General features: G+C 33.8%; 1 pseudogene across 1 annotated transcript; it reads left to right on the top strand.

Annotated features, from left to right (window-relative positions):
• Positions 1-200: 200 nt before the first annotated feature.
• Positions 201-3,146, top strand: AT1G40093 (annotated as a pseudogene; the record flags this gene model as incomplete). Its single annotated transcript has 1 exon — positions 201-3,146.
• Between the last annotated feature and the right edge of the window lie 12,265 nt (positions 3,147-15,411).

Raw genomic sequence — 15,411 nt, 5'->3', positions numbered from 1 at the left:
GGAATAATTGACTAAAAACTTATTATCAATTTGGCGCCGTTGCCAATTGGGTGTTTGTTTGCTATATTTGAGATTTCAGAATATTTAAGATCAAGTTCTTTTTCATTTTTTCTGAAAGTTACTAACTTTGTGTTATTTCTGTTTGTCTGTTTTGATTCAGGTACTACGAATCACTAGCTTCACCAGTTGGTACTCGTTGTATGCAAACACGGTCACGAGGAAATCAGAATCTCCTGTTCAACGATAACATCGACCGTATTGCACGCCAACTCAGAACACAGACAGAAACAGACACAATGGCTGCAGTTGTTGATGAGCAGGTGCAACCAAACAACATAGGTGCAGGCGATGCACCACGCAACCACAATCAGCGTAATGGCATCGTGCCTCCACCTGTGCCGAACAACAACTTTGAGATCAAGAGCGGTCTCATTGCCATGGTTCAGAGCAACAAGTTCCACGGCCTCCCTATGGAGGATCCACTCGATCACCTGGACGAGTTTGATAGGCTCTGCAGCCTAACAAAGATCAATGGAGTCAGTGAGGATGGCTTCAAGCTCAGATTGTTTCCTTTCTCTCTTGGAGACAAAGCCCATCAGTGGGAAAAGTCGCTTCCTCAAGGCTCTATCACCTCCTGGAATGACTGCAAGAAAGCCTTCTTGGCTAAGTTTTTCTCAAACTCCAGGACTGCGAGACTAAGGAATGATATCTCCGGTTTCACTCAGACGAATAATGAGACTTTCTGCGAAGCATGGGAGCGCTTCAAAGGTTATCAGACGCAATGTCCTCATCATGGTTTCTCCAAAGCTTCGCTTCTCAGCACTCTCTACAGAGGTGTCCTCCCAAAGATCAGGATGCTTCTAGATACCGCTTCTAACGGGAACTTTCTCAACAAAGACGTTGAAGACGGATGGGAGCTGGTAGAGAACTTAGCTCAGTCGGATGGCAACTATAATGAAGATTATGATAGAAGCGTCCGCACCAGCTCTGATTCTGATGAGAAGCACCGCAGGGAAATGAAAGCCATGAATGACAAACTGGACAAGCTACTGCTTGTGCAACAGAAGCACATTCATTTTCTGGGTGATGATTAGACGTTCCAAGTTCAGGATGGGGAGACTATGCAGTCAGAAGAGGTCAGTTATGTGCAGAACCAAGGAGGTTACAACAAAGGTTTCAACAACTTCAAGCAGAACCATCCCAATCTGTCTTACAGAAGTACAAACGTTGCAAACCCGCAGGACCAAGTTTACCCTTCACAGCAGCAGAATCAACCCAAGCCCTTTGTTCCATACAACCAAGGTCAAGGGTATGTTCCTAAGCAGCAGTATCAGGGCAACTATCAGCAGCAACTTCCACCACCTGGGTTCACACAGCAGAAACAACAACCAGCTTCAACAACTCCAGATTCAGACTTGAAGAACATGTTACAGCAGATTCTACAAGGGCAAGCAACAGGAGCAATGGATTTGTCCAAAAGGATGGCAGAAATTCACAACAAGGTTGACTGCAGTTACAATGATATCAATATCAAGGTTGAAGCACTGACATCTAAGATTAGATACATAGATGGCCAAACTGGGTCGACCGCAGCACCCAAATTTACAGGACCTTCCAGAAAATCAATGTCAAATTCAGAGGAGTACGCTCATGCTATCACACTTAGAAGCGGTAAAGAATTACCCACAAAAGAGAGCCCGAACCAGAACACTGAGGACAGTGTGGATCAAGATGGGGAGGATTTCTGTCAAAATGGAAATTCTGCTGAAAAAGCAATAGAAGAGCCTATACTCGACCAACCTACTCGACTACTAGCTCCTGCAGCATCTCCTCTTGTTGAAAAACCAGCTGCCGCCAAAACCAAAGACAACGTCTTCGTTCCCCCACCTTACAAGCCCCCACTCCCATTTCCTGGTCGATTCAAGAAGGTCATGATACAGAAGTACAAAGCTCTCCTGGAGAAACAATTGAAAAATCTTGAAGTCACGATGCCTCTTGTCGACTGTCTTGCACTTATACCAGACTCTAACAAATATGTGAAAGACATGATTACAGAGAGGATCAAAGAAGTCCAAGGAATGGTGGTGCTAAGTCACGAATGCAGTGCAATCATTCAGCAGAAGATCATTCCAAAAAAACTAGGAGATCCTGGTTCCTTCACCTTACCTTGCGCTCTAGGCCCTTTAGCCTTCAACAAGTGCCTCTGTGATCTAGGTGCATCTGTGAGTCTCATGCCTCTCTCTGTGGCAAAGAAACTGGGCTTCAACAAGTACAAGCCCTGCAATATATCCTTGATCCTAGCTGACAGATCTGTTAGGATTCCCCATGGTCTGCTGGAGGACTTACCAGTCATGATAGGCATGGTCGAAGTACCGACAGACTTTGTGGTTTTAGAAATGGATGAAGAACCCAAAGACCCTTTGATATTGGGAAGACCATTTTTAGCTACAGCTGGAGCTATCATTGATGTTAAGAAGGGAAAAATTGATCTTAACCTCGGGAGAGATCTCAAGATGACCTTCGATATCACCAACACCATGAAGAAGCCTACGATAGAAGGAAATGTTTTCTGGATTGAAGAGATGGATATGTTAGCTGACGAAATGCTAGAAGAGCTGGGAGAAACAGATCATCTACAGAATGCTCTAACAAAGGATAGCAAGGAAGGAGATTTACATTTGGAGATTTTGGGGTACCAAAAGCTGTTAGATGAACACAAAGCAGTTGAGAATCCAGGAGAGTATGAAGATTTGGGTGAAAGAGCAAGGGAGGAATATATACTCGACCTCATCACTCGACCAACAGCCCATTCTGTGTACTCGACCGAGCTACTCGACCACAACAACCCCTCTGAAGTCAACTTAGTATCTGATGACTGGTCTGAACTCAAGGCACCCAAAGTAGATTTGAAACCGCTACCAAAAGGGCTAAGGTACGTTTTTCTTGGACTAAACTCTACTTATCCTGTCATAGTGAATGATGGGCTAACTGCTGATCAAGTAAACCTGCTGATAACCGAGCTCAAGAAGTATAGGAAAGCTATAGGATATTCGTTAGATGATATTAAGGGGATTTCGCCCACCTTATGCACCCATAGAATCCATCTTGAAAATGAATCCTACTTTAGCATTGAACCTCAAAGGAGATTAAAATGAGTGTTTAGACAACACTTATATCCATTTTCTCCCAAAAGAAGCTATAACCAACAAAATATTGCTTAGAAACAGTAAATAGCTTTGTTTTTCTATCGTCATAATGTACAACTATCCAATGCATTTGACTAGTTATAAGAGTTAGAGATGGATTAGTAGTGTTTAGACAACACTTATACCCATTTTCTCCCAAAAGAAGCTAGAACCAACAAAATATTGCTTAGAAACAGTAAATAACTTTGTTAGTGTTTTTATTATCAAAAGGTATCACAATCCAATGCATTTGACTAATTATTAGAGTTCGAGATGGATTAGGAGTGTTTAGACAACACTTATACCCATTTTCTCTCAAAAGAGGCTAAAACCAACAAAAAAATTGCTTAGACGCTGTCAATAGCTTTCTTAGTGTTTATATGGTCAAAATGTATCACAATCCTATGCATTTGACTAATTATAAGAGTTAGAGATGGATTATGAGTGTTTAGACAACACTTATACCCATTTTCTCTCAAAAGAGGCTAAAACAAACAAAAAATTGGTTAGATGCTGTCAATAGCTTTCTAAGTGTTTCTATTGTTAAAATGTGTCAGAATCCAATGCATTTGACTAATTATAAGAGTTAGAGATGGATTACGAGTGTTTAGACAACACTTATACCCATTTTCTCCCAAAAGAGGCTAAAACCAACAAAACTTGCTTAGAAGCAGTCAATAGATTTGTTAGTGTTTACATGGTCAAAATGTATCATAATCCAATGCATTTGACTAATTATAAGAGTTAGAGATGGATTAGGAGTGTTTAGATAACACGTATACCCATTTTCTCTCAAAAGAGGCTAAAACCGACAAAAAATTGCTTAGACGCTGTCAATAGCTTTCTTAGTGTTTCTATTGTTAAAATGTGTCACAATCTAATGCATTTGACTAATTATAAGAGTTAAAGATGGATTAGGAGTGTTTGCACACCACTTATACCCATTTTCTCTCAAAAGAGGCTCGAACCCACAAAAATTTCTTAGAAGCTGTAAACAGCTTTGTTAGGGTTTTTATGGTCAAACTATTTCACAATTCAATGTATTTGACTAATTGTAAGAGTTAAAGATGGATTAGGAGAGTTTAGACAACAGTATACCCATTTTCTCTCAACAGAGGCTAAAACCAACAAACAATTGCTTAGACGATGTCAATAGCTTTTTAGTGTTTCTAATATTGTTAAAATATGTCATAATCCAATGAATTTGACTAATAATAAGAGTTAAAGACGGATTAGGAGTGTTTAGACTACACTTATACCCATTTTCTCCCAAAAGAGACTAAAACAAACAGAAATTTGCTTAGATGCAGTAAATAGCTTTGTTAGTGTTTCTATTGTCAAAATGTTTCACAATCCAATGCATTTGACTAATAATAAGAGTTAAAGATGGATTAGGAGTGTTTAGACAACACTTATACCCATTTTCTCCCAAAAGAGGCTAAAACCAACAAAAATTTGCTTAGAAGTAGTAAATAACTTTGTTAGTGTTTCTATGGTCAAAATGTTTCACAATCCAATGTATTGACTAATAATAAGAGTTAAAGATTGATTAGAAGTGTTTAGATACCACTTATACCCATTTTCTCCCAAAAGAGGCTAAAACCAACAAAAATTTGCTTAGAAGCAGTAAATAGCTTTGTTAGTGTTTCTATGGTCAAAATGTTTCACAATCCAATGCATTTGACTAATTATAAGATTTAGAGATGTATTGGGAGTGTTTAGACAACACTTATACCCCTTTTCTCCCAAAAGAGGTTAAAACCAACAAAAACTTGCTTAGAAGCAGTAAATAGCTTTGTTAGTGTTTATATGGTCAAAATGTTTCACAATCCAATGCATTTGACTAATTATAAGATTTAGTGATGTATTGGGAGTGTTTAGACACCACTTATACCCATTTTCTCCTAAAAGAGGGTAAAACCAACAAAATATTGTTTAGAAGCAGTAAACAGCTTTGTTAGTGTTTTTTAATCTAATGCATTTGACTAATTATAAGATTTAAAGATGGATTAGGAGTGTTTAGACAACACTTATACCCATTTTCTCTCAAAAGTGGCTAAAATCAACAAAAATTCCTTTGACGTTGTCAATAGCTTTGTTAGTGTTTCTATGGTTAAAATGTGTCACAATCCAAGGAATTTGACTAATAATAAGAGTTAAAGATGGATTAGGAGTGTTTAGAAAACACTTATACCCATTTTCTCCCAAAAGAGGCTAAAACCAACAAAAATTTGCTTAGAAGCAGTAAATAGCCTTGTTAGTGTTTTTATGGTCAAAATGTTTCACAATCCAATGTATTGACTAATAATAAGAGTTAAAGATTGATTAGGAGTGTTTAGACAACACTTATACCTATTTTCTCCCAAAAGATGCTAAAACCAACAAAAATTTGCTTAGAAGCAGTAAATAGCTTTGTTAGTGTTTCTATGGTCAAAATGTTTTACAATCCAATGCATTTGACTAATTATAAGATTTAGAGATGTATTGGGAGTATTTTGACAACAGTTATACCCCTTTTCTCCCAAAAGAGGCTAAAACCAATAAAAACTTGCTTAGAAGCAGTAAATAGCTTTGTTAGTGTTAATATGGTCAAAATATTTCACAATCCAATGCATTTGACTAATTATAAGAGTTAGAGATGTATTCGGAGTGTTTAGACACCACTTATACCCATTTTCTCCTAAAAGAGGGTAAAACCAACAAAAAATTGTTTAGAAGCAGTAAACAGCTTTGTTAGTGTTTCTATAGTCAAAATGTGTCATAATCTAATGCATTTGACTAATTATAAAAGATAAAGATGGATTACGAGCGTTTAGATAACACTTATACCCATTTTCTCCCAAAAGAGGCAAAACCAACAAAATTTGCTTCGAAGCAGTCAATAGCTTTGTTAGTGTTTCTATGGTCAAAATGTGTAACAATCCAATGCATTTGACTAATTATAAGAGTTAGAGATGGATTAGGAGTGTTTAAACAACACTTATACCCATTTTCTCTCAAAAAAGGCTAAAACCAACAAAAAATTGCTTAGATGCTATCAATAGCTTTCTTAGTGTTTCTATTGTTAAAATGTGTCACAATCCAATGCATTTGACTAATTATAAGAGTTAGAGATGGATTACGAGTGTTTAGACAACACTTATACCCATTTTCTCCCAAAAGAGGCTAAAACCAACTAAAATTTGTTTAGAAGCAGTAAAGAGCTTTGTTAGTGTTTCTATAGTCAAAATGTGTCATAATCTAATGCATTTGACTAATTATAAAAGATAAATATGGATTACGAGCGTTTAGATAACACTTATACCCATTTTCTCCCTAAAGAGGCAAAACCAACAAAATTTGCTTCGAAGAAGTCAATAGCTTTGTTAGTGTTTCTATGGTCAAAATGTGTAACAATCCAATGCATTTGACTAATTATAAGAGTTAGAGATGGATTAGGAGTGTTTAAACAACACTTATACCCATTTTCTCTCAAAAGAGGCTAAAACCAACAAAAAATTGCTTAGATGCTGTCAATAGCTTTCTTAGTGTTTCTATTGTTAAAATGTGTCACAATCAAAACTAATCATAATCCAATACACTTATACCCATTTTCTCTCAAAAGAGGCTAAAACAAACAAAACTTGCTTACAAGTAGTCAATAGATTTGTTAGTGTTTATATGGTCAAAATTAATCGTAATCCAATGCATTTGACTAATTATAATAGTTAGAGATGGATTAGGAGTGTTAAGACAACACTTATACCCATTTTCTCCTAAAAGACACTAAAACCAACAAAAAATTGCTTAGAAGCTGTAAACAGCTTTGTTAGTGTTTTTTTGGTCAAAATGTTTCTTAATCTAATGCATTTGAGTAATTATAAGAGTTAAAGATGGATTAGGAGTGTTAACACAACACTTATACCCATTTTCTCTCAAAAGAGGCTAAAACCCACAAAAATTGCTTAGAAGCAATCAATAGCTTTGTTAATGTTTTTATGGTTAAAATGTACCACAATCCTATGCATTTGACTAATAATAAGAGTTAAAGACAGATTAGGAGTGTTTAGACAACACTTATACCTATTTTCTCGCAAAAGAGGCTAAAACCCACAAAACTTGCTTAGAAGATGTCAATAGCTTTGTTAGTGTTTTAATGGTTAGAATATATCACAATCCAATGCATTTTACTAATAATAAGACTTAAAGATGGATTAGGTGTGTTAGACAACATTTATACTCATTTTCTCCCAAAAAAGGCTAAAACCAACAAAACTTTGCTTAGAAGCAGTAAATAGCTTTGTTAGTGTTTCTATGGTCAAAATGTTTCAAAATCCAATTCATTTGACTAATTATAAGAGTTAGAGATGTATTAGGAGTGTTTAGACAACCCTTATACCCATTTTCTCCCAAAAGATGCTAAAACCAACAAAAATTTGCTTAGAAGCAGTAAATAGCTTTGTTAGTGTTTTTATGGTCAAAATGTTTCACAATCCAATGCATTTGACTAATTATAAGATTTAGAGATGTATTGGGAGTGTTTAGACAACACTTATACCTCTTTTCTCCCAAAAGAGGCTAAAACCAACAAAATTTTGCTTAGAAGCAGTAAATAGCTTTGTTAGTGTTTCTATGGTCAAAATGTTTCACAATCCAATGCATTTGACTAATTCTAAGATTTAGAGATGTATTGGAAGTGTTTAGACACCACTTATACCCATTTTCTCCTAAAAGAGGGTAAAACCAACAAAAAATTGTTTAGAAGCAGTAAACAACTTTGTTAGTGTTTCTATAGTCAAAATCTGTCATAATCTAATGCATTTGACTAATTATAAGAGATAAAGATGGATTACGAGCGTTTAGATAACACTTATACCCATTTTCTCCCAAAAGAGGCAAAACCAACAAAATTTGCTTCGAAGCAGTCAATAGCTTTGTTAGTGTTTCTATGGTCAAAATGTGTAACAATCCAATGCATTTGACTAATTATAAGAGTTAGAGATGGATTAGGAGTGTTTAGAAAACACTTATACCCATTTTCTCCCAAAAGAGGCTAAAACCAACAAAAATTTGCTTAGAAGCAGTAAATAGCCTTGTTAGTGTTTTTATGGTCAAAATGTTTCACAATCCAATGTATTGACTAATAATAAGAGTTAAAGATTGATTAGGAGTGTTTAGACAACACTTATACCCATTTTCTCCCAAAAGATGCTAAAACCAACAAAAATTTGCTTAGAAGCATTAAATAGCTTTGTTAGTGTTTCTATGGTCAAAATGTTTTACAATCCAATGCATTTGACTAATTATAAGATTTAGAGATGTATTGGGAGTATTTAGACAACAGTTATACCCCTTTTCTCCCAAAAGAGGCTAAAACCAATAAAAACTTGCTTAGAAGCAGTAAATAGCTTTGTTAGTGTTAATATGGTCAAAATGTTTCACAATCCAATGCATTTGACTAATTATAAGAGTTAGAGATGTATTGGGAGTGTTTAGACACCACTTATACCCATTTTCTCCTAAAAGAGGGTAAAACCAACAAAAAATTGTTTAGAAGCAGTAAACAGCTTTGTTAGTGTTTCTATAGTCAAAATGTGTCATAACCTAATGCATTTGACTAATTATAAAAGATAAAGATGGATTACGAGCGTTTAGATAACACTTATACCCATTTTCTCCCAAAAGAGGCAAAACAAACAAAATTTGCTTCGAAGCAGTCAATAGTTTTGTTAGTGTTTCTATGGTCAAAATGTGTAACAATCCAATGCATTTGACTAATTATAAGAGTTAGAGATGGATTAGGAGTGTTTAAACAACACTTATACCCATTTTCTCTCAAAAGAGGATAAAACCAACAAAAAATTGCTTAGATGCTGTCAATAGCTTTCTTAGTGTTTCTATTGTTAAAATGTGTCACAATCCAATGCATTTGACTAATTATAAGAGTTAGAGATGGATTATGAGTGTTTAGACAACACTTATACCCATTTTCTCCCAAAAGAGGCTAAAACCAACTAAAATTTGTTTAGAAGCAGTAAACAGCTTTGTTAGTGTTTCTATAGTCAAAATGTGTCATAATCTAATGCATTTGACTAATTATAAAAGATAAATATGGATTACGAGCGTTTAGATAACACTTATACCCATTTTCTCCCTAAAGAGGCAAAACCAACAAAATTTGCTTCGAAGAAGTCAATAGCTTTGTTAGTGTTTCTATGGTCAAAATGTGTAACAATCCAATGCATTTGACTAATTATAAGAGTTAGAGATGGATTAGGAGTGTTTAAACAACACTTATACCCATTTTCTCTCAAAAGAGGCTAAAACCAACAAAAAATTGCTTAGATGCTGTCAATAGCTTTCTTAGTGTTTCTATTGTTAAAATGTGTCACAATCAAAACTAATCATAATCCAATACACTTATACCCATTTTCTCTCAAAAGAGGCTAAAACAAACAAAACTTGCTTACAAGTAGTCAATAGATTTGTTAGTGTTTATATGGTCAAAATTAATCGTAATCCAATGCATTTGACTAATTATAATAGTTAGAGATGGATTAGGAGTGTTAAGACAACACTTATACCCATTTTCTCCTAAAAGACACTAAAACCAACAAAAAATTGCTTAGAAGCTGTAAACAGCTTTGTTAGTGTTTTTTTGGTCAAAATGTTTCTTAATCTAATGCATTTGAGTAATTATAAGAGTTAAAGATGGATTAGGAGTGTTAACACAACACTTATACCCATTTTCTCTCAAAAGAGGCTAAAACCCACAAAAATTGCTTAGAAGCAATCAATAGCTTTGTTAATGTTTTTATGGTTAAAATGTACCACAATCCTATGCATTTGACTAATAATAAGAGTTAAAGACAGATTAGGAGTGTTTAGACAACACTTATACCTATTTTCTCGCAAAAGAGGCTAAAACCCACAAAACTTGCTTAGAAGATGTCAATAGCTTTGTTAGTGTTTTAATGGTTAGAATATATCACAATCCAATGCATTTTACTAATAATAAGACTTAAAGATGGATTAGGTGTGTTAGACAACATTTATACTCATTTTCTCCCAAAAAAGGCTAAAACCAACAAAACTTTGCTTAGAAGCAGTAAATAGCTTTGTTAGTGTTTCTATGGTCAAAATGTTTCAAAATCCAATTCATTTGACTAATTATAAGAGTTAGAGATGTATTAGGAGTGTTTAGACAACCCTTATACCCATTTTCTCCCAAAAGATGCTAAAACCAACAAAAATTTGCTTAGAAGCAGTAAATAGCTTTGTTAGTGTTTTTATGGTCAAAATGTTTCACAATCCAATGCATTTGACTAATTATAAGATTTAGAGATGTATTGGGAGTGTTTAGACAACACTTATACCCCTTTTCTCCCAAAAGAGGCTAAAACCAACAAAATTTTGCTTAGAAGCAGTAAATAGCTTTGTTAGTGTTTCTATGGTCAAAATGTTTCACAATCCAATGCATTTGACTAATTATAAGATTTAGAGATGTATTGGAAGTGTTTAGACACCACTTATACCCATTTTCTCCTAAAAGAGGGTAAAACCAACAAAAAATTGTTTAGAAGCAGTAAACAACTTTGTTAGTGTTTCTATAGTCAAAATCTGTCATAATCTAATACATTTGACTAATTATAAGAGATAAAGATGGATTACGAGCGTTTAGATAACACTTATACCCATTTTCTCCCAAAAGAGGCAAAACCAACAAAATTTGCTTCGAAGCAGTCAATAGCTTTGTTAGTGTTTCTATGGTCAAAATGTGTAACAATCCAATGCATTTGACTAATTATAAGAGTTAGAGATGGATTAGGAGTGTTTAGAAAACACTTATACCCATTTTCTCCCAAAAGAGGCTAAAACCAACAAAAATTTGCTTAGAAGCAGTAAATAGCCTTGTTAGTGTTTTTATGGTCAAAATGTTTCACAATCCAATGCATTTGACTAATTATAAGAGTTAAAGATTGATTAGGAGTGTTTAGACAACACTTATACCTATTTTCTCCCAAAAGATGCTAAAACCAACAAAAATTTGCTTAGAAGCAGTAAATAGCTTTGTTAGTGTTTATATGGTCAAAATGTTTCACAATCCAATGCATTTGACTAATTATAAGATTTAGTGATGTATTGGGAGTGTTTAGACACCACTTATACCCATTTTCTCCTAAAAGAGGGTAAAACCAACAAAATATTGTTTAGAAGCAGTAAACAGCTTTGTTAGTGTTTTTATGGTCAAATGTTTTTTAATCTAATGCTTTTGACTAATTATAAGATTTAAAGATGGATTAGGAGTGTTTAGACAACAGTTATACCCATTTTCTCTCAAAAGTGGCTAAAACCAACAAAAATTCCTTTGACGTTGTCAATAGCTTTGTTAGTGTTTCTATGGTTAAAATGTGTCACAATCCAAGGAATTTGACTAATAATAAGAGTTAAGGATGGATTAGGAGTGTTTAGAAAACACTTATACCCATTTTCTCCCAAAAGAGGCTAAAACCAACAAAAATTTGCTTAGAAGCAGTAAATAGCCTTGTTAGTGTTTTTATGGTCAAAATATTTCACAATCCAATGTATTGACTAATAATAAGAGTTAAAGATTGATTAGGAGTGTTTAGACAACACTTATACCCATTTTCTCCCAAAAGATGCTAAAACCAACAAAAATTTGCTTAGAAGCAGTAAATAGCTTTGTTAGTGTTTCTATGGTCAAAATGTTTTACAATCCAATGCATTTGACTAATTATAAGATTTAGAGATGTATTGGGAGTATTTAGACAACAGTTATACCCCTTTTCTCCCAAAAGAGGCTAAAACCAATAAAAACTTGCTTAGAAGCAGTAAATAGCTTTGTTAGTGTTAATATGGTCAAAATGTTTCACAATCCAATGCATTTGACTAATTATAAGAGTTAGAGATGTATTGGGAGTGTTTAGACACCACTTATACCCATTTTCTCCTAAAAGAGGGTAAAACCAACAAAAAATTGTTTAGAAGCAGTAAACAGCTTTGTTAGTGTTTCTATAGTCAAAATGTGTCATAACCTAATGCATTTGACTAATTATAAAAGATAAAGATGGATTACGAGCGTTTAGATAACACTTATACCCATTTTCTCCCAAAAGAGGCAAAACAAACAAAATTTGCTTCGAAGCAGTCAATAGTTTTGTTAGTGTTTCTATGGTCAAAATGTGTAACAATCCAATGCATTTGACTAATTATAAGAGTTAGAGATGGATTAGGAGTGTTTAAACAACACTTATACCCATTTTCTCTCAAAAGAGGATAAAACCAACAAAAAATTGCTTAGATGCTGTCAATAGCTTTCTTAGTGTTTCTATTGTTAAAATGTGTCACAATCCAATGCATTTGACTAATTATAAGAGTTAGAGATGGATTATGAGTGTTTAGACAACACTTATACCCATTTTCTCCCAAAAGAGGCTAAAACCAACTAAAATTTGTTTAGAAGCAGTAAACAGCTTTGTTAGTGTTTCTATAGTCAAAATGTGTCATAATCTAATGCATTTGACTAATTATAAAAGATAAATATGGATTACGAGCGTTTAGATAACACTTATACCCATTTTCTCCCAAAAGAGGCAAAACCAACAAAATTTGCTTCGAAGTAGTCAATAGCTTTGTTAGTGTTTCTATGGTCAAAATGTGTAACAATCCAATGCATTTGACTAATTATAAGAGTTAGAGATGGATTAGGAGTGTTTAAACAACACTTTTCCCATTTTCTCTCAAAAGAGGCTAAAACCAACAAAAAATTGCTTAGATGCTGTCAATAGCTTTCTTAGTGTTTCTATTGTTAAAATGTGTCACAATCAAAACTAATCATAATCCAATACACTTATACCCATTTTCTCTCAAAAGAGGCTAAAACAAACAAAACTTGCTTACAAGTAGTCAATAGATTTGTTAGTGTTTATATGGTCAAAATTAATCGTAATCCAATGCATTTGACTAATTATAATAGTTAGAGATGGATTAGGAGTGTTAAGACAACACTTATACCAATTTTCTCCTAAAAGACACTAAAACCAACAAAAAATTGCTTAGAAGCTGTAAACAGCTTTGTTAGTGTTTTTTTGGTCAAAATGTTTCTTAATCTAATGCATTTGAGTAATTATAAGAGTTAAAGATGGATTAGGAGTGTTAACACAACACTTATACCCATTTTCTCTCAAAAGAGGCTAAAACCCACAAAAATTGCTTAGAAGCAATCAATAGCTTTGTTAATGTTTTTATGGTTAAAATGTACCACAATCCTATGCATTTGACTAATAATAAGTGTTAAAGACAGATTAGGAGTGTTTAGACAACACTTATACCGATTTTCTCGCAAAAGAGGCTAAAACCCACAAAACTTGCTTAGAAGATGTCAATAGCTTTGTTAGTGTTTTAATGGTTAGAATATATCACAATCCAATGCATTTTACTAATAATAAGACTTAAAGATGGATTAGGTGTGTTAGACAACATTTATACTCATTTTCTCCCAAAAAAGGCTAAAACCAACAAAACTTTGCTTAGAAGCAGTAAATAGCTTTGTTAGTGTTTCTATGGTCAAAATGTTTCAAAATCCAATTCATTTGACTAATTATAAGAGTTAGAGATGTATTAGGAGTGTTTAGACAACCCTTATACCCATTTTCTCCCAAAAGATGCTAAAACCAACAAAAATTTGCTTAGAAGCAGTAAATAGCTTTGTTAGTGTTTTTATGGTCAAAATGTTTCACAATCCAATGCATTTGACTAATTATAAGATTTAGAGATGTATTGGGAGTGTTTAGACAACACTTATACCCCTTTTCTCCCAAAAGAGGCTAAAACCAACAAAATTTTGCTTAGAAGCAGTAAATAGCTTTGGTAGTGTTTCTATGGTCAAAATGTTTCACAATCCAATGCATTTGACTAATTATAAGATTTAGAGATGTATTGGAAGTGTTTAGACACCACTTATACCCATTTTCTCCTAAAAGAGGGTAAAACCAACAAAAAATTGTTTAGAAGCAGTAAACAACTTTGTTAGTGTTTCTATAGTCAAAATCTGTCATAATCTAATGCATTTGACTAATTATAAGAGATAAAGATGGATTACGAGCGTTTAGATAACACTTATACCCATTTTCTCCCAAAAGAGGCAAAACCAACAAAATTTGCTTCGAAGCAGTCAATAGCTTTGTTAGTGTTTCTATGGTCAAAATGTGTAACAATCCAATGCATTTGACTAATTATAAGAGTTAGAGATGGATTAGGAGTGTTTAGAAAACACTTATACCCATTTTCTCCCAAAAGAGGCTAAAACCAACAAAAATTTGCTTAGAAGCAGTAAATAGCCTTGTTAGTGTTTTTATGGTCAAAATGTTTCACAATCCAATGTATTGACTAATAATAAGAGTTAAAGATTGATTAGGAGTGTTTAGACAACACTTATACCCATTTTCTCCCAAAAGATGCTAAAACCAACAAAAATTTGCTTAGAAGCAGTAAATAGCTTTGTTAGTGTTTCTATGGTCAAAATGTTTTACAATCCAATGCATTTGACTAATTATAAGATTTAGAGATGTATTGGGAGTATTTAGACAACAGTTATACCCCTTTTCTCCCAAAAGAGGCTAAAACCAACTAAAATTTGTTTAGAAGCAGTAAAGAGCTTTGTTAGTGTTTCTATAGTCAAAATGTGTCATAATCTAATGCATTTGACTAATTATAAAAGATAAATATGGATTACGAGCGTTTAGATAACACTTATACCCATTTTCTCCCTAAAGAGGCAAAACCAACAAAATTTGCTTCGAAGAAGTCAATAGCTTTGTTAGTGTTTCTATGGTCAAAATGTGTAACAATCCAATGCATTTGACTAATTATAAGAGTTAGAGATGGATTAGGAGTGTTTAAACAACACTTATACCCATTTTCTCTTAAAAGAGGCTAAAACCAACAAAAAATTGCTTAGATGCTGTCAATAGCTTTCTTAGTGTTTCTATTGTTAAAATGTGTCACAATCCAATGCATTTGACTAATTATAAGAGTTAGAGATGGATTACGAGTGTTTAGACAACACTTATACCCATTTTCTCCCAAAAGAGGCTAAAACCAACTAAAATTTGTTTAGAAGCAGTAAAGAGCTTTGTTAGTGTTTCTATAGTCAAAATGTGTCATAATCTAATGCATTTGACTAATTATAAAAGATAAATATGGATTACGAGCGTTTAGATAACAC

Source organism: Arabidopsis thaliana (assembly GCF_000001735.4).
Source record: "Arabidopsis thaliana chromosome 1 sequence".
Taxonomy (NCBI): Eukaryota; Viridiplantae; Streptophyta; class Magnoliopsida; order Brassicales; family Brassicaceae; genus Arabidopsis; species Arabidopsis thaliana.
This window is presented reverse-complemented; position numbering and strand designations above follow the sequence as displayed.